This window comes from Abramis brama (assembly GCF_963993115.1).
Source record: "Abramis brama genome assembly, chromosome: 7".
Lineage (NCBI taxonomy): Eukaryota > Metazoa > Chordata > Actinopteri > Cypriniformes > Leuciscidae > Abramis > Abramis brama.
The window spans coordinates 46,078,366-46,102,546 of record NC_139969.1 but is presented as its reverse complement, the minus strand read 5'-3'; the positions used below and the strand labels follow the sequence as shown (position 1 = coordinate 46,102,546).

Genomic DNA, 24,181 nt, shown 5'->3' with positions numbered 1-24,181 from the left:
ATTTTGTTTTAGATTTTGATTTGTCTACTTTTGGGATGTATTTGTTTTGCTACATTTTTTTTATAGCCATCCTTTCTCTGTGAATGGTTGGTTTGTTTGCTCTAAATTACTCCAATCTACTTCTGTTAGTCTTTGTTTCATTCCTCACTGGTAAATCCATCTGTCACATGTGAACTGGAGGATGATGGGAAATGTAGTTCTGAGAGGTCCATGCGGGGACATGTGAAGCCATCTTGAGGCAGGAATGCAATTTAGAAGTTTAAAAAAGTGGTCAAAATATAAATAAATAAAACCATACACACACCTTACGTAAACAGTTTTATCAACACATGGGAACGTAACACAATAAGAAGGTCCTTATGTACCCTTTAAGAACTTACTGAACATAAACATAAGAATCTTTGAACAAGATGCAGTCATGGGGCCCATCAGAGCTCTTCTGGTTCAGAGTAAGTGATTGATCTCAAAAGCTTGTCTAGCTGGATCTGCCTAAACAACATGACTAGGTAGTTGTTCCATACCCTCTGTATGAAGAAGTGACTCTGTTTTTAATGAAGTCCACAGAGTCAAGTTGTAACCCAAAGCGAAATAGGGTTCCTGTTTATTAACATTGCTTCACAGGCCACATACAGTATCCTTCATTCTTCTGAGAAATGACAGAGGCGATTTTAGTATTTTACATAACTTCATAGAAACATAAAGCGGCAAATGATTCAACTAAATAGCTAGACATTGCTTGTTGACAATGCAGTAGCTATGTTGTCCTAATAATTAGTCACAAACATGGGTTATGTTTACAGGAGATATGACTATTGTAATTAAAGCAGAATATATAATGATGGACCACTAGTGTGCTTGTAAAAATAACTGTTTGACAACTGCATATTCCAAATTAAAAGAACCAAAGGACACTTAACAGAAGAGATGAGGGAATGAAATTGCTAATAATAGGTATGAAAATATGTATAACTTTTGTTTATTTCAGCTTTATAATCTAATGCAAGGGAAAGACAAAGCCGCACTGTGCAAAATTGAGCTGGTGTCGGTAATTCTGTGATTCAACATTGTTATGCTGAAGTATAAAGTGAAACCAGCTTATGTGTGTTATTCCTCGTCAACAGAATATTCTGAAAGGATTGTACCGGGTACTTCAGCAAGCACATCATAAATAATGCCTTTATCTTCACTTGGGATTTGAAACCATTCTGTCCCACCACCCTGTGGGACGCTGTAACGCTTCAGCTTGTCTTGAACATATTTCTCCCATTTTTTATCAGGTACCTCCTTAACACGTTTGAATATTAGCTCACGGGGATTCCCAGTCTGTAGTTCTGCCAGTCTCCTGGAGGGATTTACGGTGTACCCCACTTTGTAATAATCTGTGTCTCTTTCACGAATTACATATATATAACATCCATCGCCAATCACATGTGGGTACTTATCAGCATCTTCATGACTGGTTGATTCGCTTTCTGACATGCTGTGAACAAAAAAAAACAAGTATTACTATTTTATTACTATGTAACTGGGACTCGCTTCTCGCTTGCTTCCAGGCTCTGACCAGGCGTTACCAGCTGAGGTTTGTTTACAGAGAACCGTAGCTCAGGGTTGGTCAGCTGTTGTTCCTTGACTGACTGGAGGGCGTGTCCCTGCTATAAAAGAGCTGCTACCCCTTCACCCCCTGCTACCCCTTCACCCCCTGCTACCCCTTCACCCCCTGGCTGTTGTGGAGCTGGAGGCCAGACTTTCAGAGCCATCGTGAGCCACAGGGCCACATTTCTTTATTTGGGAGTAAACGCAAAATCCCAGTGACCTAACCTTTGACCAGCGAATGTGGAACCTGGATCAAAGATTGTGTGAGGTTTATATAAGTATACGGGTTGGTGCATCAACAGCACCTCTTTTGATAGGGAGATTAGCACACACTATAGGAAACATGTGTTTTCATTGTAAAACATCCTGGCCCATATTCATAACTTACCATCTCCTTTATCGTGCCAGTAATAGTGTTTAACATGCCAGTACTTCATCAGGTGATGCGTAAATATCATTTAATCATCACTCATCACGACCAATTTTCTTTAATTAACATCTTATTTGTCTGCATTGTGCCATTAACGCATCCATATCAGCATCATAATTAAAATGTGCTTCAGAACAGGTGGAGTGAAATGTGTCTTAACGGGATAATTTACATGTTTAGTAACATGTATTTAAGCCAATAGTAATAATAAAAAACTGTTTTTTTAATTTTGGGAATGAAGTATTTTGTTATTTGAAATGCATACATTACATTGCACTGTTATTGTTAGCCCTAACCCTAACCCTAACCCTAACAGGATAGGCTGCTCACTGGTTGGAAAAACATATCAATCACGTTTTGTAGCCTTTTTATTGCAGTTTTCACGGATTTATTTGTTGTTTCTAACAAATCCGTGAAAAAATACATGTAATTTAACACTTTTTTTGTTTGTTTGTTTAAACTTGGCGTTTCAACAGTTACCTGACAGATACATTTGAAAAACATTATCGTTCAGAAATTAAATTTTAGGTTTTCACAAGATATAGTATGCACATCGGGAGTGAACGACACAAATAAAAAAAAATGTAGCTAGACATGAAAAGAAAAGACGAAATAAAATTATTAGGGGTTCAAGCACGTAGTGCTGAAACCCTATTGTTATTGTTAATTTTCCCATGATGCAACATTCTCCTCTAAAACTGATCGGGCAGGCCGAACCGTAAGTCGTAGAGACTTGAAACTTTCAGGGCTGGTAGTACTCACACCGCCTACAGCGTCACCAGGGCCCGCCCCGATTGGCCCATAGGTGGCGCTACAGCGGTCAAAAGTACGAAACGGCTCATAACTCCTAAACCGTTAGGCTTAGGCTCAAGTGTCTTACATCGTTGGAATCCGTGGCTCAAGTCGGACAAGATGCATGCCTCGGATTAACTCGCCCGGCTCCAATTTTGAGTAAATTGAGTTTTTTTGAAAAACCTACTTTTGCGAACTACTCCTAGGTTTTTTGCTTGATCGGAACCAAACCACTGCAGAAAGGTTCTCTGGAGAGGGACTGTCATTAATCATAAAAAAAAAAACATTTAAATTTCAATTCACGGTTGCTAAGTGGAACCAAAATGTTCGATGGTCCGTGACCTTTTTTACTAAAACGGCTATAACTTGTGACTGGAAAGAGATATTTTCGCTAAACTCAAGACACTTGTCTATGAGCTCAATCTGAGATCACAGTAAAAAAAATTGCGACGATTGAACACTGGGTGGCGCTGTAACATAAAAAGAGCTATGACCACCTGACCTTTAGTCTGATTGACTTGAAAATTGGTATGCAGTGTCTTGGGCCAAGGCCCCATGTATGTGTATGAGGACATTGGCGTATCTCAAAAAACATGGTGGCCATTGGCCAATGAAATTTGAGCACCTATAAGACCAGGTTAACGGAGGCCGATCAGAACGAAACTTGATGGGCATGTTCGACTCATGGCCCTAAAGGTCTGTAAGAATTTTGGGTAACACTTTATAATAACGTTCAGTTGTAAGTAATTTATAAGTGGTTAGTTAATGATGAACTAATCATTTACAGAACATTCATAAATGAGTAGCAAGTGACATACTAACATTTTATGTATGTTTTGTAAATTCCTTTACAAGTCATTTACATGTGATTAATTAGTCATATGATTTACAACACTTTCTGCAAGCCCCTAATCTAAAGTGTAAACTATTCATCACTTGTAAATGTGTTACATATACATTCGTAGATAACATTCGAAGACCTTATGCCTTTTTGATTCTTGAAGTGGTAATCTACAAATGAAGTGTAAGACATTTACAAGTGATGAATAGTTTACACTTTAGATTAGGGGATGCATAAAGTGTTGTAAATAATTTATGCATGCGTTTACACATTTATAACAGGTGTTGAACACTGTAGTGTGTACTGCAGTGTAAGAGCTGACTGGTGAGGGTATAGACAGCTTCTCTGAAACACATGGAGTCTTTAAACACTGTGAACCTGATGTGAGCAAAACATTAAAAAAAAATTAACATCATTTATTAAACATTTATGAAACGCATAGTCATGATTAGTAAATGATTAGTTAATCATTAACTAATCAATTGTAAATGACTTATAACTGAATCTACAAAACATATAATGAACATATCACTAATTAATAATTTATGAATGATTAGTCATGTTTTTTAAATGATTAGTTAATCATTAACTAATCAATTGTAAATGACTTGTAACACAATTTACAAAACATACATAAAATGTTAGTATGTCACTTGCTACTCATTTATGAATGTTCTTTAAATTAGTTCATCATTAACTAATCACTTATAAATGACTTACAACTGAACGTTATTATAAAGTGTTACCGAATTTTGAAAGAAATCGGCCACCAGTTGGCGCTAACGAATTTTACTGATCTGTTATCAAGTGGTGTTGCACACATCCACACAATATGCATATCATACGATAGATCTCCTCATACTGAACAACTTTTCCTCAAGAAACACTCTGCCTTACAAAGGCAAAATACCTTAACTTGCTAGAGTGTGGAACTGAGAAAAATGACTTTAAAGATTTTTAGTTGTCCCGCCAAATTAATTAATAACTGGACATTGGAAATCTGGCAATTAGATGTTTTAGTAATGAAAATTATCTACATAAAAAAATCTTGAGCTCAAATTTGACTTTTGACCACTGTTTTAACCTTACTGTACTCTGCCTTTGTATTGTTGGCAAAAAGTGAGAAGTCATGTCAAGGCAAAAGGCAGTAACTTCCACATTATCAATATTTGGTTTGCTGATCATCATTAAAACATCCTTATAGTAACACCTGTATAAAATCTAGCGATCATGGCATTTATTTTGTATGATTTACAATGACTTCTAGTCATCTACTTATTGCTATCCTGTGCTTTGGTTGCATTCTGATGGCATTATTAATACATTAGACACGACAAAATACCTCCAGCTGTAAAGAGTGAGCTATCTTCAATTGGTACAGAGTGGCATAAGACTTACTAAGCATGCGTTCAAAATTATCACGATAATCAGATAAACAGATAATCGCACACATTTGACCCGGGGACTGGTTTATAGCGGTGGATCTGAAAGACGCATATACTGTACTTTCACATTCAGATAGCCCTCATCACAGGCGCTTCAATCAAGGCATTTGTCTATGGGAAAGATGTGTTTGATGTGCTCAACATTCACCACTTACTGCGTTGCTCTGATTGGTTGTAGGTCTATCCAATTGAGTGCAGAGTTGTTGTTTTTTTCCTGGTTCGGTTAAGACACGCCTCATAATGAAAGCTCTATGGAGCAGTCTCAGACTCACATTCTGACTAGAATATGAGTATGACAAAGTCAGGCTAAAGACTACCCATTATTTTCTCGAAAAAACAACAGAATTGACTCAAGATACTTATCCACATGACAAAGGAGGTCTTGAATGTGCCAAGAATATCAATAACTATTTTTCGACCAAAAACGAGGTTAAGGTATTTCGCATTTGCACTGCAGCACTGCTGTCAATCAAATCGTTCATTACATAGTCGCGATTATGTTAAAAACCTACTTTTGCGAACTAGTCCTAGGTTTTTCATCCGACCAAACCAATGTAGGACAATTCCCTGGACTCTCTATATCAATAATTTTTTTAAAATAACGTTGAACTTTTGGATTTTTCGTATGGCTATAACAGGGTTTTTAGGAAATGGGCGTACTCATAAGCCTATAAATCCTAAACGAAAACTCAGAACTTCACAAAAATTGGTGAGCATATGTGACATAACATCATTAACAAGCATGCAAAATGTTATGGTGATCTGACCATAGGTGGCGCTATAACTTCAAAAAGGAGAGAAAATTGGCTGTAAATTGACTTTTCCATCTGTTATTTCAGTGGTAAAAAGCTTGCTAAATAAAACGTAATGTCTTAAATGCTTATGTGCTTAAAGGCCTTACATTCTTGAACCCCGATAAATGCTGCTTGCAGCTTTAATTATTATTATTATTATTATTATTATTTTTATTGGTCAACATTATTAAAACAAAGAAGCATCATTTTACAGAAATAAAAAACCAGTGTGTGGCGCTCCCCATCACTGACTAAAATTAAGGTGAAATAAAGAGAGACATGCCATCAATTTCCAGTTCTGCTATTTCTTGACATGTGCGTGTCTTTTATAACCACAGACACTGGCATCATAAAGAACATATTTTTCGACTTTAATAATTAAATTCTCATTGATGTAGATTTTTTTTATTATTTCTGTGGTAATCTCTGCGTGAGCGAGACACTGACAGTCTGACAGCTGCTACCTTTGACCTTATTTCTGATCGGTCCACTGCGACGCGAACAGCGTGTGGCAAACTATAAATAAAACAAATGTATTTCTATATTTGATCGCTTCATTTACGCCACTCGCTTCACTTGTGTTGTGCATTATTCCATTTAAGTCAATAATTTTCATTGTTTGATTCGCAAGCTCACGTCCTGTGTGCATATCTCCTAACATGGAAGCCCATGCCATTTGACGTGTTTGATTTGGCATTGTATGCTGCAGAGCTGCGCTTACACTCCGACTTTTAAGACTGTTTGGATAACATTTATGTATTTAGCTATATCTGGACTTTTTTTTGTTAGATCTCTGAAAAAATACGCTATTTACATTAATCCAGGAACTTTTTTTTTTTTTTTTTACACTTATCGGCACTGTTCACTGCAGTTTCACTGACACGCTCGCCGCTTCAAACATAATTTCTCTGGTTCTACAGTCCTAGAGTAATTGTCAACGGCTCATTTGAAAGGTAAGAACTTGGCCTAATTAGATGTTTTTTATGTATTTAAAATGTTCTCTTTTCTTTTTTCTTTTTTTTTTTTTTTTTTACATAAATGCCTCTTTAGTCATTCGCGACCGCCTTAGTGGGAGGGGAGAGGAGAGCGCCCGGCCGCCCCCAAGTTTGCACACCACTGCCATAGACAACTGCAGGTCATTTTAGAGCCGATTCCTTGTTTATTTGCATTGATTTCATGTAAACTGATTTAAATTATTGTTTATTGCATAGAAATACTTTTTAAATTTGTTTGACCATCTCTACCTCCCTCCAAGCATTAGTTGGTAAGCCATCTCCAAATTCTAATTCAGAGTAAACTATTCATTGTGAACTGCTTTAATATAGGCCTATATTTTTTTCCTACAAATACAGACTCGGTCAGGATATTACATAGCCATAAACATAGCCATAGATCGACAGATCGACAGAGCTTTTATACACGTGCCTTAGAAAAAAAAAAAAAACATTACTGATGTGCATCTTGAGACAAAACAATGGCAGTAACATATTTTAAGATATGTCAGTGCAAGTTGCTTTCAGTTAAAACAGCTCAAACATGCATTTTAGTCTGGGACTAGGCTTAAGCCTGGTCTGTGAAACCGGGGGCAAATGTCTTGGATGCAAAAGGTGATAGATAATGTAAACATTCCTGTTTCAATTTTTTTATTATATATATATATTTAATAGCATTTAAATTGAAAACAAAAGTTAAAATACATTGTGTATTTGCGTACATGCATGTTGTGTTTGAATGACACGTATGCCATATTTGGACAATTCCGGTAGCATTTAGATGGTGGCTTTGCGGCTAATGTGTAATTATGGATATACTGCTGTTAATGAACAATGTTTAACAAATGTGACAATCTGTGGTGCTGCCCGCTATTGAAACAGGCGGAAGTGAGAGACTCGGAGGCGGAAAGCAGCAGTGAAGTGCTTCTAGAGCACGTCTATTCACAATCCGTAGAATAGAAACAAAGCACAAACGCCACCAAAACACCAACACTCTCTCCACAGCCAACCCGTTCCCCTTCAGGAACTACAGCTGCGTGGAAAACGCTGCGGGGAACGCCCCCAGCGTGACGCGTCTGAAGCATGAATGAAATCAGTCAATGGAGAGATGTCATAGCGAGTGACGTCACCGACCAGGAAGCTATAAATATCCCCTGATTACAAACGCTACTAGCTTTCTGCTCTTCAGCAAGCGCTCTGTGTGTGATCTGAATCTGTCGATTGTGTTTGTCTGTTTCTAGAGTAAAAAGAAAATCTAGGCAGGAGTTTTTCACTATATATATAAAAAAACAATATGAGTGTCAAAATGACGAGCGAGCAGCATTACAGAAAGTGTGTTCCCCCCCTGTACTCGTTATATCACGGGTGGGGATTCACATCAACTGTGTGTTGCTTGTTTGGGAGTGCAGCACGCTCAGTCAGCTCTCGAGGGGGCTGACTGCGGGCATTGCGAGCGCTTTCCCACTAGAACTCTGCGCTCGCGGCGATCGCTCTTCGAGGAGAGCGGTTTGCTGCGGGCTCCCCAAGGCTCGGGTCCCGTTCTGTTGAGGCAGAGCGGCGGCGCTTGACTTGGGGTTCGCAGATGGATCTCACCGGCGACGTTGAGACGGGCTCCGCCCTATCTCAGCTATCTCCGGCGGGATCCAGTGCCTCTCTCCCGGCTCTGGAAGCACGCGCTGAGGCGGCTACTTCTGCCCGGGTCGAGGCACACGATGTTCAGGACCTTTGATTATCCAGTTCTGAGGAGCTGGATGTCGAAAGTTTTGCATCAGAAAGACTGGAGACTCGTCACTCCAGCATACTGCTGAAAATGAGCTGATTCATGTATTATCTCGTGCTGTAAAAAGCTCAGCATCGAGTGGCCAACTGACAGGCAGGAGTCTAGATATAAAAAGCAAACTAGATGACTGTTTTCTGTCGGCACGTCCTCAGCCTTCTCGCCGGTGCCTACCATTTTTCCCAGATCTTCACACTGAGGTGTCGAAGACCTGGGCTTCACCAGTTTCAAGCATAATATACACACCACAGTCTAGTGCTTATGGTAATATATTTGAGCTTAAACTTCAGGTTTTGTGACATTGCCGAAGGCGGAGGAGACGCTCGCGAGCTATCTCTCTCCCGAATCGGCATCGTCACTTAAAGCACCGGCCCTTCCCTCCAGACCAAAAAATAAATAAATAAATATATATATATATCTGTGCTGGTGGGGAAGGCTTACTCAGCGGCTGGCCAGGCGGCTGCATGTTTATACACTATGGCCATTATGCAGGCTTATCAAGCCGACCTGCTAAAAGATGCGTGTGATGGGGGGAAAATTTATTGGACAGGCAGTCTGCTGATTTCACTCTCCGGGCCACCAGAGCCCTGGTGGCCACAGACAGACATTTATGGTTGAGTCAGACATCTATGAAAGAAAAAGATAAAAACTCTTCTTTTAAATGCTCCCTAATAAAACAAATATATTCCCCTCAAAGTTCGTATCTTTGGGGCTGCTGAGCGAGGGCAGCCCCAGCCGCCGGGTACCTCAGCAAAAAAAAAAAAAGGGTCCCCGCTGAGAGAGACTTGAGTTCTGAGGAGGGCTCTAGAGAGATCAGACCAGTCGTTCCCTGCCGGTGCGCCGTTACAGGGCACTGTGTCTGCTTCTCAAAACATTCCAGAGGCCAGCCCCGAGAGGCTAGTACCCTTAGTAGATTTTCTAGTGGAAAAAACACTTTATTTTACGGTGCCCTTGATACAGAGTAATTACTTAATTAGGTACTTAGTAATAGACGTTGTAATAACATGTAACAAAATGTACTTAACATGTAACTAAGTTATGGAACAGCCTGTACTTACAGATTGTAATTACACACATGTAATAGGCAGCTACTGTTACACATGTGTAACAAGCCGAGTTGGATAAGGTTTATAGATACACATGAAGTACACTTAAGTACATTCTTGATACACTTTATTTTACGTAGCTTATACCTGTGTAATATTATGTAATTACAATGTAATGTAATGAAATTACTGCATGCATTTAAGCTGTGAACTAGTGAGTTAAATCAAACTAAGGCAGAGATGGATAAGGTATGTATACACAAAGTACACTTAAGTACATTCTTGATACACTTTATTTTACGTAGCTTATCCCTGTGTAATATTATGTAATTAGGAAACTACTGCATGCATCTAAGCTGTGAACTAGTAAGTTAAATCAAACTAAGGCAGAGATGGATAAGGTATGTAGACACAAAGTACACTTAAGTACATTCTTGATACACTTTATTTTACGTAGCTCATCCCTGTGTAATATTATGTAATTGCAATGTAATTAGGAAACTACTGCATGCATTTAAGCTGTGAACTAGTAAGTTAAATCAAACTAAGGCAGAGATGGATAAGGTATGTATACACAAAGTACACTTAAGTACATTCTTGATACACTTTATTTTACGTAGCTTATACCTGTGTAATATTATGTAATTACAATGTAATTAGGAAACTACTGTATGCATTTAAGCTGTGAACTAGTGAGTTCAATCAAAGTAAGGCAGAGATGGATAAGGTATGTATACACAAAGTACACTTAAGTACATTCTTGATACACTTTATTTTACGTAGCTTATACCTGTGTAATATTATGTAATTACAATGTAATTAGGAAACTACTGTATGCATTTAAGCTGTGAACTAGTGAGTTCAATCAAAGTAAGGCAGAGATGGATAAGGTATGTATACACAAAGTACACTTAAGTACATTCTTGATACACTTTATTTTACGTAGCTTATACCGGTGTAATAGTTTGTAATTGCAATGTAATTAGGAAGCTAATGCATGTATTTAAGCTGTGAACTAGTGGGTTAATTCAGATGGATAACATATGTGTCACGGTTGTTGAATGCATTGTTTCTTTCTTGTCTCGTGTCGTTGTGTTTATGTGTGAGTGGGCGTTGTCCCGCTCACGTGTCTGTCAGCGCTCCAGCTGATCATCATCATCATCACAATCACTGTTCACAGCTGCTGTTCATTCCCATTGCCTATATATACTCACACCATTCTCTGTTCCAGTGTCGGATTGTTTGTTGAGGTCCTGTGTTGCCGTGTCTGTGTTCCCGTGAAGTTTGCCGTGTCCGTGTTCGCCTGCCTTGTCTTCTCGCCGTCTTGTTCCTCGTCACTGGATTCACCGCACTCAAACACCGGGATCGGGATTCTGCACTATCACAGCACCAGAGCACCACAGACCATCGGAAAGTCCCTGCACGAGCCTGAGTCGCCGCCCTTCTTTGTTCCTGTACTGTTTCTGACCTTACTGAGATATTAAACACTTTTTGAGTACCTGCAACTGTTTCCTGTCTGTTCTGCCATGACAATATGTAGATACACAGGAAGTGCACTTAAGTACAATCTTGATACACTTTATTTTATGTTACATACAAGTAATGCTACAGAACATACACATTTACCATGTGTAACTGCAGACCTTAGTAGCCTAACATATTTAAGTACTTGTTGTTACTTTGTGTTATACTAAGTACTTTCTTACAAAATTACAGTGTACCAAGTCCGTAACACGTATGTAACAGACTCGGCTTGTTACACATGTGTAACAGTAGCTGCCTATTACACGTGCGTAATTACATTCTGTAAGTATAGGCTGTTCCATAACTTAGTTACATGTTAAGTACATTTTGTTACATGTTATTACAAAGTCTATTACTAAGTAATTAATTAAGTAATTACTCTGTATCAAGGGCACCGTAAAATAAAGTGTTACCGAAAAATTTTCTCAATGTGTCTCAGTGGGTATTGCGTAAGATCGAAAAGAGGTTACGCTATAAAATTCAGGTCTCGTCCGCCTCGATTTTTAGGGGTCCTTCCCACCGTGGTGTGCCCCGAGCAGGCTCTGGTAATGGAAACTAAAAAAAAAAAAAAGAAAAGAAAAACTAGGCCAGTCACTCACTGTGAAACGGTTTTGGACTGTGGGGTCTCATGACAGGTACATCCAACATAATACTTTTGGCCTCCTGTACATGAGACCCCTGCAGTGTTGGCTCAGGACCCAAGGGGTTTTCTCCGAGGGGAAAATCCGTTTTGCATGATCAAGGTCACGCGGCTATCAAATCCAGACTCAAAACACATCTGTTTAGCTATGCATTTAATGAATGAGCACTGTGCCAATGTTCGTCCGACTATCTGTACTGTACTGTATTATATTTTTTATTTTTCTAAACTGTTTTAATTATTCTTATTTCTTTTTATTATTTTAATTTCTTCTATGTAAAGCACTTTGAATTGCCATTGTGTATGAAATGTGCTATATAAATAAACTTGCCTTGCCTTGCCTTGCCCTATGCCTACGTGCCTTAGTCATGTGGGACTAACCTTGGTTCCTCGCCCTAGGCCCAGTGCTGGGGGCTTTTTTTTCGACGCTTTTGCTATCAACAAGACGCTTCCCTCACAGATTGGGGGGCGATCATGAGTGATCACTCGGCGAAAGGCAGGGGTGTATCTGACCAGAGGCCAGTCTCGAGACTGGTCCCCTTAGTAGATTTTTCTGGCAGCGTGAAAGCTACTGCCAAATAGATCTCATTGGGTCCTCCCTGCGGTGGTGGAACCCGAGCCTTTTCACCCCTGTCCGGAGTTGACTGTGGGCTTGGCTCCTGAGGGGGCCCAGCTCATTGTATCAGGTCTCTCGACCGAGGTCATTGAGTCCATACTCCAGCCTAGAGCGCCCGGCGCTTTCAGGGGCTTGTTCTACTAACCCTGCCAAAACAGGGCGTAGAAGGGCCCGGCAAGTGTTTTCCCGAGGGACGCTCGCCCCCTCCGAGGAGGGCTCTAGAGAGGCCAGACCAGTCGTTCTCTGCCGGTACGCTGTTACAGGGCACTGTGTTTGCTTCTCAAAACATTAACCCGTGCTGGGAGCTCCTTGTCATTGTGTATGCTAACGACAGTTGCTTCCCTCATGGCTGGGGTGCGATCATGAGTGGTTGCCCAGCTCACCGCCGAGAGAGACTTGTGTTCACCTCCCTTAAGGGTGCCCTGTTTCTCCCGGCGCTCTCAGGGGCCTGTTCTACTAACCCTTCCCAAACAGGGCGTAGAAGGGCCCGGCGAGTGTTTTCCCGAGGGACGCTCGCCTCTTCCGAGGAGGGCTCTAGAGAGGCCAGACCAGTCGGTACGCTGTTACAGGGCACTGTGTTTGCTTCTCAAAACATTCCAGACACCAGCCTCGAGAGGCTAGTACCCTTAGTAATTTTCTAGTAGAAGAAAAAAAAAAAAAAACACTCACTGTGAAACAGTTTCCGACTGTTGGGTCTCATGACAGGTGCTTCCAACGTAATAACTTTTGGCCTCCTGTACATGAGACCCCTGCAGTGGTGGCTCAGGACCCAAGGGGTTTTCTCCGAGGGGAAAATCCGTTTCGCATGATCATGGTCACGCGGCTATGCCTACGTGCCTTAGTCATGTGAGACTAACCTTGGTTCCTCGCCCAAGGCCCAGTGCTGGGGGCTTCTTGTCGACGCTTTTGCTATCGACAGGTGCTCCCTCACAGATTGGGGGGGCGATCATGAGTGGTCACCCGGCTCACCGCCGAGAGAGACTTGTGTTCACCTCCCATAAGGGTGCCCTGTTTCTCCCGGTGCCCTCAGGGGCCTGTTCCACTAACCCTGCCTAAACAGGGCGTAGAAGGGCCCGGCGAGTGTTTCCCGAGGGACGCTCGCCCCCTCTGAGGAGGGCTCTGGAGTGCTCAGACCAGTCGTTCTCTGCCGGTCCGCCGTTACAGGGCATTGTGTCTATCAGTCAGTATATTCAACCAAGAAAGAAAAATAGATCCTTCTTTGGTCCCAGGGGAAATTTCGGTCTCTATTACGATTTATCTCCCGGGGTATCTGAATCGAGGAGCAGACATCCTGTCGAGGCAGGGGCCGAGGCCCGGGGAATGGAGACTTCACCCGAGGTGGTGGAGCTCCTCTAGGAGCACTTTGGTCGTGCCGAGGCAGACCTGTTCGCTTCCCGGGAGTCATCTCACCGTTCACTGTGGTTCTCTCTCAGCCATCCAGCCCCACTGGGGTTGGACGCTATGCTACAGGCGTGGCCGAGGTCTCGCCTGTATGCCTTTCCCCGATTGCCCTGCTCCTAGGAGTTCTGGAAAGGGTTAGCCAGGACGGAGTCGGTTTACTCCTTATAACCCCGTTCTGGCCGGCCCGAGTACGGTTTTCGGACCTTATGGACACTGTGGGCCTGGCCTCTGAGGGGGCTCAGCCCATAGGTTCGGGTCTCTCGACTGAGGTCGTTGAGAGCGTTCTCCATCCAGAGCTCCTGCTACAAGGAAGTTATATGCCGCGAGGTGGGACTTTCACCTCGTGGCGTGGAGAGCGCCAACAGGACCAGTTAACTGCCCGGTCGGTACAGTGCTGGAGTTCCTGCAGGTCCGTCTCTCCACAGGGCTATCCCACTCCACACTGAAGGTGTACGTGGCGGCCCTAGCTGCTTACCACGCTCCTTCGAGTGGGGTTTTCTCTTGGGAGACACCCGCTTATATCTCGCTTCCTTTGTGGCTCTTTGAGGCTGAGGCCAGTAGTACGCACGAGCGAGCCCCTTGAAGAGGTCTCGAGAAGTTCCTTACTCTAAAAACTATTTTTCTGCTTGTTTTAGTCTCTCAAACAGTTTGGAGACATTCAAGCTCTCTCTGTGGCTCTCTCGTGCCTGGGAATTTCACCTGGCATGGCTAAGGCCTTCCTCTATCCGAGGCCAGGTTATGTTCTCAAGGTTCCAACTGCTATGTAGTTAGACCTGTCATACTACAGGCTTTATGTCCTCCTCCACGTCGGACCAGGAGAAGCTTATTTTGCTGTGCCCAGTTAGGGCCCTAGACGTCTATGTCCACAGAGCTGCTCTGTGGAGTAAGTCTAACAGCTCTTCGTCTGCTTTGGGTCTCCCAACAAGGGGGGTCCCGCTTCTAAGCAGAGAATGAGCAAGTGGGTGGTCGAGGCCATCACACTTGCTTACGAGTCGGCTGGTCAGCCTTCACCTTTGGCTGTACGGGCCCACTCCACTAGGAGCATGGCTGCCTCTAAGGCTCTCCTCTCCGGAGTAGCCCTTCAGGATGTTTGTGATGCGGCAGGCTGGTCCTCACCACATACTTTCATCAAGTTCTATAGTCTTGATTTTTGCTCCACTCCCGGGGCCCAAGTTCTCTCGTCAGTTTGTGCTCCCTAATGCACACACTACGGGGATTTGTTCGCATGGGGACGTGGGTATTGCGTTCCCCGCAGCGTTTTCCCCGCAGCGGTAGTCCCTGAAGGGGAAGTCCCGGGTTACGTATGTAACCCTAGTTCCCCAAAGGGAACGGACGCTGCGTGTCCTGCCATACTCCCTTCATCCCCTGGGGCGCTTGCTTCAGAGACTTTAGAAGCTAGTAGCGTTTGTAATCAGGGGATATTTATAGCTTCCTGGTCGGTGACGTCACTCGCTATGACATCTCTCCAAGTCTCCATTGACTGATTTCATTCATGCTTCAGACGCGTCACGCTGGGGGCGTTCCCCGCAGCGTTTTCCACGCAGCGTCCGTTCCCTTGGGTTACATACGTAACCCGGGACGTTTCCCCTTATACCCAGTGAACAATAACGTGAAGAATGAAACAATTAACTGTACAATCACCATTCCCATGTGAATAAACCCAAACCCTACATTCCCATGTGAACAATCGACACACACACACCACACACACTGACACACACTCCCCCTTATGTGCACAGCGCATACTGGCCCTTTGGCCACCTCCCCCCTTTGAATGCCCACATTCTGGTTGGGTGGGAGGGAGGGAATGCTGAGGCTAAATAGAGTATTTTCTATTTTTAAGTAGAATTTTCAGAGACTATTAACTATTTTATTTTTACAATGGAAAACTATTTTGTTAAATAATAAAATATCAAATCGTTGTTTTTTTTTTGTTAATTAACTAGCTGGAGCACAGGTATAAAAGAGGAGCGGGGAGATGGCTCCTTCGCTCAGTCTAGTTCAGGACTGAAGAGCAGCAGATGTGCTCCTAATCTTTTTCACTGTGATAGTCTCAGCTTGGCTGATTTTGTTTTGCTTTTAAATCAGTTTTAACACAGTTTTAAATAGATAAGTTGGATTTGAATCAGAAACATGAACATGTTTCAGTGTATCTTACAAATATATGCTTGTTATTCTTAGATGGTCAATTACCACATTTAAATAGAAATCAAGAAAACGTACAGTTTTAAAAACTTCAATATAATTTTTTTTTAAATAAGATACAAAATAAGTTTTCAAATAAAAAAAGAACAGGAATAAAGGTCTGTTTTGCACTTTTGTTGAATTCACAAATGTAGCTCCACCTAGTTCCTTATTTTTTGCACTGCATCTATTTTGTAAGTGCCTGTATTATACTAATATCTGCCAAACTTCAGAGCTCGAAATTGGATTTAACAAATATGGAGGAGATTCCTTAAATGATGAATTAACGTAACATGAGAAACTACAAACATTTTGAAGAATAACAAACATACCTGGCAAAGCAAGACGGATCTCGTCGTCTCAGACTGACTTCTCAAGTGAATCTGCACAAAAATAAGGAAGTCCAAGTCTTTATCAGATCAGCAAAAACTAAACTACTTCAACTAAACAGGGTTAGATTACAGGTGAACGAGCCAGAATTATTCAAGGTGTAGTCGAGCCAAATATGAGCGAGTATCCAGATGCACAGTACATGGGAATGTTTTGATCAAATCTATATTTACATGACTAGGTAACTCATTTCATACTCTTGCCACACTGTGTGAAGTGTCTCTTTTTAATGAAGTCCACAAGATCACGAGTCAACTGAATAGCAAGACATTACTTTTTGACAATGCAGTAGCTTCTGGTATGTTATCCCAATAACTAGTCGCAGCCATGTGTTCTGTAAATGGGAGATTTGACCATAGTAATTAAGACAGCATATATAATGGTGCAATACTAGTGTGCTTGTAAAAATAACAGCTTGACAACTGCATATTGCAAATCAAATTAGCCAAAAGACTCTTAAAAGAAGAAATGAGGAAATGATATTGCAATTATTCAGGGATGCCTTTCCTGTCAGTAACCAACCAGCTGCTTCCCCTCATGACTGATCTGCATTGCAGCCACTAAAGGACTTTGCCACCTAACACACTACTGGGGTGATAAGAGCTGGGAAGCAAAGCAGTAAGAGACTTCCTGGAAGTTGAGGAAAGAACTTTAGTGTACTACCAGAGGTCTTATATTTTTTATATTTATATATATTATTTAATAGATTTGCTATTATGTGTGTGTCTTTCAAAACTGCACATTTGAGACTTATAGTTGGGTCACGCTTTATTTTAGGGGTGTCAATTAACTGTTAACCAGGTAATAAACACATTATAAGCTTGATTTCTCTTTCTATTAATTGTTTATAAATATAGTAAGCTATTCATTATCTTTTATTAATGGCCAGGTGAAACATAAATATCTATTTAAATAGTAAACCATTTTTGTATGCTCCCAGTGATTTAATATTGATTTTTTGCTAAATTTATCTTGAAATAAGTGTAAACTATAGTCGTGTGTGTGTGTACTTTAAGTTTAAATGGTGTTGTATAATGTAGTATTTTCAGATGAGTCAAACAAACCTACACGCATTTTGTGGTGTTGGTGCCAATTCCTGCTGTCATTTTTTTTCGACATTCAAACCCTGCAAATTCCCCGTGTGATCCCTGCTTACTCTGTATCTTCCAAGCAGAACCCTTCTTGGATGAATGAGACCCTTCATGCGTCATCCTTTCCCAGTTCTTCCTCTAACCCTGCGGTTATGCTCTTGCAGAGAACACATTGGCAACTGTGGTTAGTTTGTTGATGGTCCAGACAGTTCTCCAGAAGCACAGTGTTTATTGCTTTTTATTCCTGTGTAGATCGCATTATCACTATTCTCTAGACTCACTTGTTTAAACTGCACTCGTAGATTACTATTTATTCAACTATTTGTATGTGTTTTTATACATTGTAGATTGGTTCTTGCATTTTAACCAGTACTGCCCTTTAACTTCTGTAAATTGCTTTGGATTAAGAGGAGCGGGGAGAGTCTAGTTCAGGACTGAAGCGCAGCAGCTGTGCTCCTAGTCTTTTTCACTGTGATAGTCTCAGCTTGGCTGTTATTTGTTTGTTTGGTGTGCAAGCCTGTGTGTTGCTGCAACTGAATGGGAGGAGAGGAACTTGTTTGTGTTTTGAGCATTTCCAATGACCCCACCTCTCCAGTCCAGCTAGTCATTTTTCAATGTTAACCCTAAATGAAAAACTAGCTGAAAGGAATATATTTTCTAGGTGATCTGTAAATATATTTATTGATGTTATATGTGAAAAATGCTTTAGAGCTGTATACATTGTACATTTTCAGGATGCATAAATTATAAATCGGATCATTTAAAAAATGAGGATTTGTTCTTGGTTATCCATAACAAGTAAATACCTACTGTCTTAATTACAGTATGAAATGTAATTGTCTGATTTCCTAGTAAAAGAGGTGACACCCAAACAGCTTCTTGTCACCAATAACAAGGTGGCATCCCCGAGCTCATTATTTTGCACTGCAATTTATTAACATAAGAAGGTTTACAAAAGAGAGGAGGCCATTGGGCAATGTGCCAAGAGTGTCTGAGCTATCAATCTTCCGCTCTCCTACTATGTACAGTATTTGCAGAACCAAAGCACTGTTGCTGGAAACTCAACTGAAGCACTAACCTTGCACAAGCACTACTTTTGTCTTTGTATACAAAAATTGTTTTAGGACATTTCTGAGTCAACAAACTCCTAGGTCTTTGTGGCAACGTGCCCTGCCCTTGTGTGCATTTATGTTGTATGTTGCGTGTTGTGTGGATAAGGGCGTCTGCTAAGAAATAAATAATAATAATAGAAGTCAGGCTTATTGTTCTGTAGTTACCTGGTTTGGTTTTGACTCCCTTTGTGGCTCGGTATTATGTTTGCAATTCTCCAGTCTGTCGCTACAACCCCTGTGTCAAGAGACTGTTGCATGATCTTGGTTAGCGGTTTGTAAATAACTTCTTTCATTTCTTTGAGTACTATTGGGAGGATCTCATCCAGCCCAGGGGATTTGTTTATTTTAAGAGCTCCTAGTCCCTTTAACACTTCTGCCTCTGTTATGCTAAAGTTATTTAAAATTGGATAGGAACAGGTCGACATGTCAGGCATGTCTGTGTCCTCCTTTGTAAAAACCTGTGAGAAGTAATCATTTAATATATTTGCTATTTTTTTTTCTTCATCTATGATTTTGCCATTTGTGTCTCTTAGACATTTAACCTCCTCTTTGAATGTTCTCTTGCTGTTATAATATTGGAAAAACATTTTAGAATTGGTTTTAGCCCCCTTAGCAATATTGATTTCTATCTCTCTCTTGGCCCTTCTAACTTCCTTTTTGACTTGTGTTTGCAGTTCCAAGTACTCTTTCTGTGTACTTTGTTTTTTGGTCCCTTTTAAATGCTCTGTAAAGTGCCTTTTTTAGCTGAAATATATATTTTTTAATTTGATCTATTAAACCATTTTTGCCATTTTGTTTTAGATTTGTCTACTTTTGGGATGTAATTGTTTTGCACCTCGAGTATGTGGGAAAATAAATTCTAACCAGAGATGTTTGCTTGTCTCTTGTTTCCATCTCTTGACCTGAACAGTTTGGGTAAAAGGGTAAAGAAATAAAAGGGGGGAGGGAAATGTATCTATGAGTGTTTGTGTGCAGAAGCTGATAACCTGAAATGCAAGAATTTACCTGGCAACAAGTGAGCGCTGATTTACGGAGTGGAGAAACGGACCCAGAAGGAAGGGAAACCAGTACCATCCCCTGCCAAGAATATATATATTGTGATGAAAACTATGTAAAGCGTTCTGGAGCACCCAGATGCTATCTGAATGTCTCTTTGAATCCTGAGCTCAGAGCTATACTTGCTGACTCGTAGCCAATAAAGTTTCTTATTATTTTATTAAGTATCTTGCCGATCCTTGAACTGGGGGGAAACTTAAAGAGGGGAAATAGAGAATAGTTTCCAACAAGTACTATATTTTTAAAAAACAGCCATCCTTTTTCTGTGGATGTTTTCTCTATTTTACTCCAATCTACTTAGGTTAGTCTCTTTTTCATACCTTCAAAGTTTGCTTTTCTAATTGTAAACCTTGACTTTAGTCATTACTTTTTGGGTTTTAAAAATCACTTGTTTTAAATAGATAAGTTGTATTTGAATCAAACATGAACATATTTCAGTGTATGTTACAATATATGCTTGGTATTCTTAGATTGCCAATTAGCACATTTTAAAAAACAAATCAAGAAAACAGTTTTATAAAAACTTCAAATTCTTTTTTTTTTTATATACAAAAGTTTTCAAATACAAACAGGTACACAAGTCTGTTTTGCACTTTTGTTGAATTCACAAATGTAGCTCCCAGTGTTAATTTTGACAGCAAATTTTGATTTAGTTTTAGTCATATTTTAGTCATCTGAATTGTTTTAATTTTAGTCTAGTTTTAGTCGACGAGAATATAATAACATTTTAGTCGACTAAATCTACAGTATATTTAGTCGACCAAAATCGAATTTAAATTGTAATGCATTAATTTAGAATTTCTCTAAAATTTCCAAACCCATTATAGCCTACTCCCAAAACATCTATTAACCTGTTAATATGAATAATTTGTAAAGTTTGAACATGCAATACAGACACATTTTTAACTGCTGTGAAATACAAAAAACATCTTAAAATTAAATAAAACCACTTCTAAAGAAATAGTCTTTTTTTCTCAATGCATGATATATGTAGTAGGCTATTTATTCTTTATTCTTTCAAGCAGACATATTTATATAAATTAAATTAATCCTTATTACAGCTATTAAAGAGCAGTGAGTGCTTTTCTCTTTTTATTTTGTTGTTTGATTAAGTGCACAGACGGCATTATGTGTATTACGCACTGTCACTTTAAGAACGAGTGTGCAGATCCAATGGCACTGATGCACATGATCCGCTATTCTCACAACGGTACATTCTTTAAAGGCATAACCACCAACTGTGTTTACGTGAATACTCTCCAAAACTGACATTTAGACAATGTTGTGTGTATTTATCCATTCAGACGCGAAAGAGAGCTCAGTTCAGTCCTCGCGCGCTGTATAGCTGTGCAGGCACGCTTCGGGTCGGGTGTGACTGTGTGTGTGTGTGTGTGTGTGTGTGTGCATGTCTGCTCTTCTCTTTCTCCCAGACGTTTACATTTTTTAACGATCTATAGACATGCATCAAGCGCATGCTAACTCCTGTCCGCGGGTAGATCAGCACGTCACAATTCAAATCTGCGCTTTACCACAAACGCATCAGTTATTATGACTGGATCTCTTCCTCAATCGTCCCTCCCCAACATTTTCGTCTAGTTTTTATTCGTTGACGAAAATGTATGTCGTCATTTAAAACTGTTTTTTATTTAGTTTTCGTCTCGTTTTTATTATTCGTCAACGAAATTAACACTGGTAGCTCCACCTAGTTCCTTATTTTTTGCACTGCATCTATTTTGTAAGTGCCTGTATTATACTAATATCTCCCAAACTTCAGAGCTCGAAATTGGATGTAACAAATATGGAGGAGATTCCTTAAATGATGAATTAACGTAACATGAGAAACTACAAACATTTTGAAGAATAACAAACATACCTGGCAAAGCAAGACGGATCTCGTCGGCTCAGACTGACTTCTCGAGTGAATCAGCACAAAAATACGGAAGTCCCAGTCTTTATCAGATCAGCAAAAGTGAAACTATTTTTCATAATGAAACTGAAAGCAGTTCTACCAATAGGCCATGCTTCCTCAAACAGACTTGCTGAACAGCATTTTGTTGTGTTATTTATTTGTGTTGTCTACTTTTTGATGTATTTTGTTCGCTTGCTTCTTATTTCAGGGATCTTTAATGTCTGCCTGCATGGGCTTTATAGTTTTAATTGTAAAAGTGCTTTGTGCTCCTAAATTGGAAGTATGGGTTTAAGTGTTCACTAATATTGACATTTTCTTATTGCTTTAGTTTTTAACTTTTCTGACCTGCATGGTCTTTTTTCTTGTAGCTTTTTCTTTGTAAAGAGCTGTGGGATCCTTATGATGAAAGAAGCTACTATATCAAATTGTAGGGAATTACATGTTTTAAATGTTTGGAATTATCAAGGTTAAGTCAGAGGTATGTGTGTATAAAGGTCAGGAAGAGTTGTGGAGAAGGAACACTGTGGTGTATGTGATACAAAGAAATAAGCAGAGAATGAGGCTACCACATCCTGCCTCCTGGGAAAGAGTCTGAGAATTTAGGTTTTCTTAGAATGTTGAAAATAGTCATTTCTGTAACTTTTGTAATTGGGTCAGACACAGGTTTCTTCAGTCTTGATTAAATTAATATAAGTGAGTTGATTTAATCACACTGGTGTGTGAAGAGGAGTATTCAAGACTTTTTTTTTCAGTCCTGTGAAAACGAAACTGCTTCTTGCAAAAAAAAAACACTACATAGACATGAATGACACAAGATGGTGAACAACCTTGTGCTTCTACTCGTGGTGAAGCATCAGATCCGCCAGGTCAGGTCGGTTATGTTGATTTGATTGTTGGGACTCCAGTCAATGGGTTAATTTCTCTTAATTTCAAATTTTTTTCTCACTGATATCATATTGCGTACTATAGAGGGTTAAATTTCGACCGTCGTGCTCACCACCGGGGTCTTCCCATTTTATATGGGGAAAGTTGAAATCCCCCATTAGTATGGCTTCTCCTTTGCTACACACATTTCTAATATATTTGTATAACAGATTATTTTGCTCAGTGTCTGAATTTGGCGGTCTATAGCATGCTCCTATTATTATGGCCTTTGAATTTTTGTCCATTATTCTGACCCATATTGATTCTGTGTTGTTTTCATTGTCCAGATTTAACACCTGGGCTTCAAGACTATTTCTTATGTATAGTGCTACCCTCCACATTTTCTCTCCTGCCTGTCTTTCCTATACAGTGTGTACCCACTAATATTCATCTCCATCACTCTCAGACAACCACGTTTCTTTAACACCTATCACATCGTAGTTACTTGTTAGTGCAGTAGCTTCAAGTTCTAACATTTTGTTTCTGAGACTTCTAGCATTAAGATAAATACATTTAATAGCTGCCTTACCGGAGTTGTTGCCTTTGTTTTGAAGTGGTCTCCCTTCTGTTTTTTGTTTTCTCCCCCCTTTTTAAGTGCAGTCCGTCCCACCTATATAGATAGTCCTTGTTGTAGAATGTGCTCCAATGTTCAAGAAAGACGAAGCCTTCCTGTGTGCACTACAATTTCAGCCATGCATTTTGATTTTGTATTTCCAGCTGTCCATATGGTCCTTTGCAAGGTGCCGGCAGTATCCCAGAAAATACCACAGTTTTGGTCTTGTCTTTTCATTTCTTTCCTAGCTCTCAATTTGTTTTGCAGGGATCTTGGTCTGTCTCTTCCAATGTTGTTTGTACCGATGTGGACGACTACTACCAGTTCGTTCCAGGAGCATGTCCACGTTCGCCGTGATGTGCTTGACAGAGGCTCCTGGAAGGCAGCACACTGTTGTAGTGAGGATCCAAACTGCAAACTGAACTTGCTGTGTTTCTAAATATGGATCCCCCAACAATCATGGCCTCCCTTCTTTTTGCTCTGGCCAGCACTGTTTAGGGCCCCGGATGTTGCTCCTTTCGTTCTCTTGATGTTGGTTTTGGTCATCTAAATTTTGAAGTGGATCAAATTTGTTGGACGTTTGGATTTCTGGTGGTTGTGTTTGATGAAGTGTCTTTTTTTCCCTGCTTCTGCCTATCTGAACCCAGCTGTTTCGACCCTCTTCCATCTCCCTGGTGGCTTTCAGTCTGCTAGGGGTGCAGACTTCCTTGAATTGTGGGTGTGCCAGCTCCTCAAGCTCCTGTTGTTGTCTCATTTCCTGCAGCTTCATTTCTAATAGACTCACTCATTGAAGCAAGTCCTGGATTGTGTGGCACTTTACACACACTTGGTTGAGCTCTGTTGGGTTTTCTCGGATTTCCCACATCATGCAGTTGTCACAGACTACTGTCTTGAAGACCATGTTTTTGTTTGTTTGTTTGGTGTTTTTTTTTGTTGGAATTTTAGTTTAGCTTCTGCAACCAGCTTTCAAATTGCTTCTAACTACTGTGTACTTGTCCACTCGTACTTCTCCCACGTTGATGCCTGTCATTGTGAACACTGGCTTCCTTTTGTTTGTTTCTGCGTTGTGCT

At 40.4% G+C, this 24,181-nt stretch overlaps 1 long non-coding RNA gene across 1 annotated transcript; it reads right to left on the bottom strand.

Moving 5' to 3' along the window:
• Positions 1–568: 568 nt before the first annotated feature.
• Positions 569–21,683, bottom strand: LOC311086975. Its single transcript, XR_014607153.1, has 4 exons — positions 21,598–21,683; positions 19,674–19,745; positions 16,408–16,458; positions 569–1,480 (listed from the first exon to the last, which is right to left on the bottom strand). It is a non-coding gene; the product is annotated as an uncharacterized lncRNA (long non-coding RNA).
• Between the last annotated feature and the right edge of the window lie 2,498 nt (positions 21,684–24,181).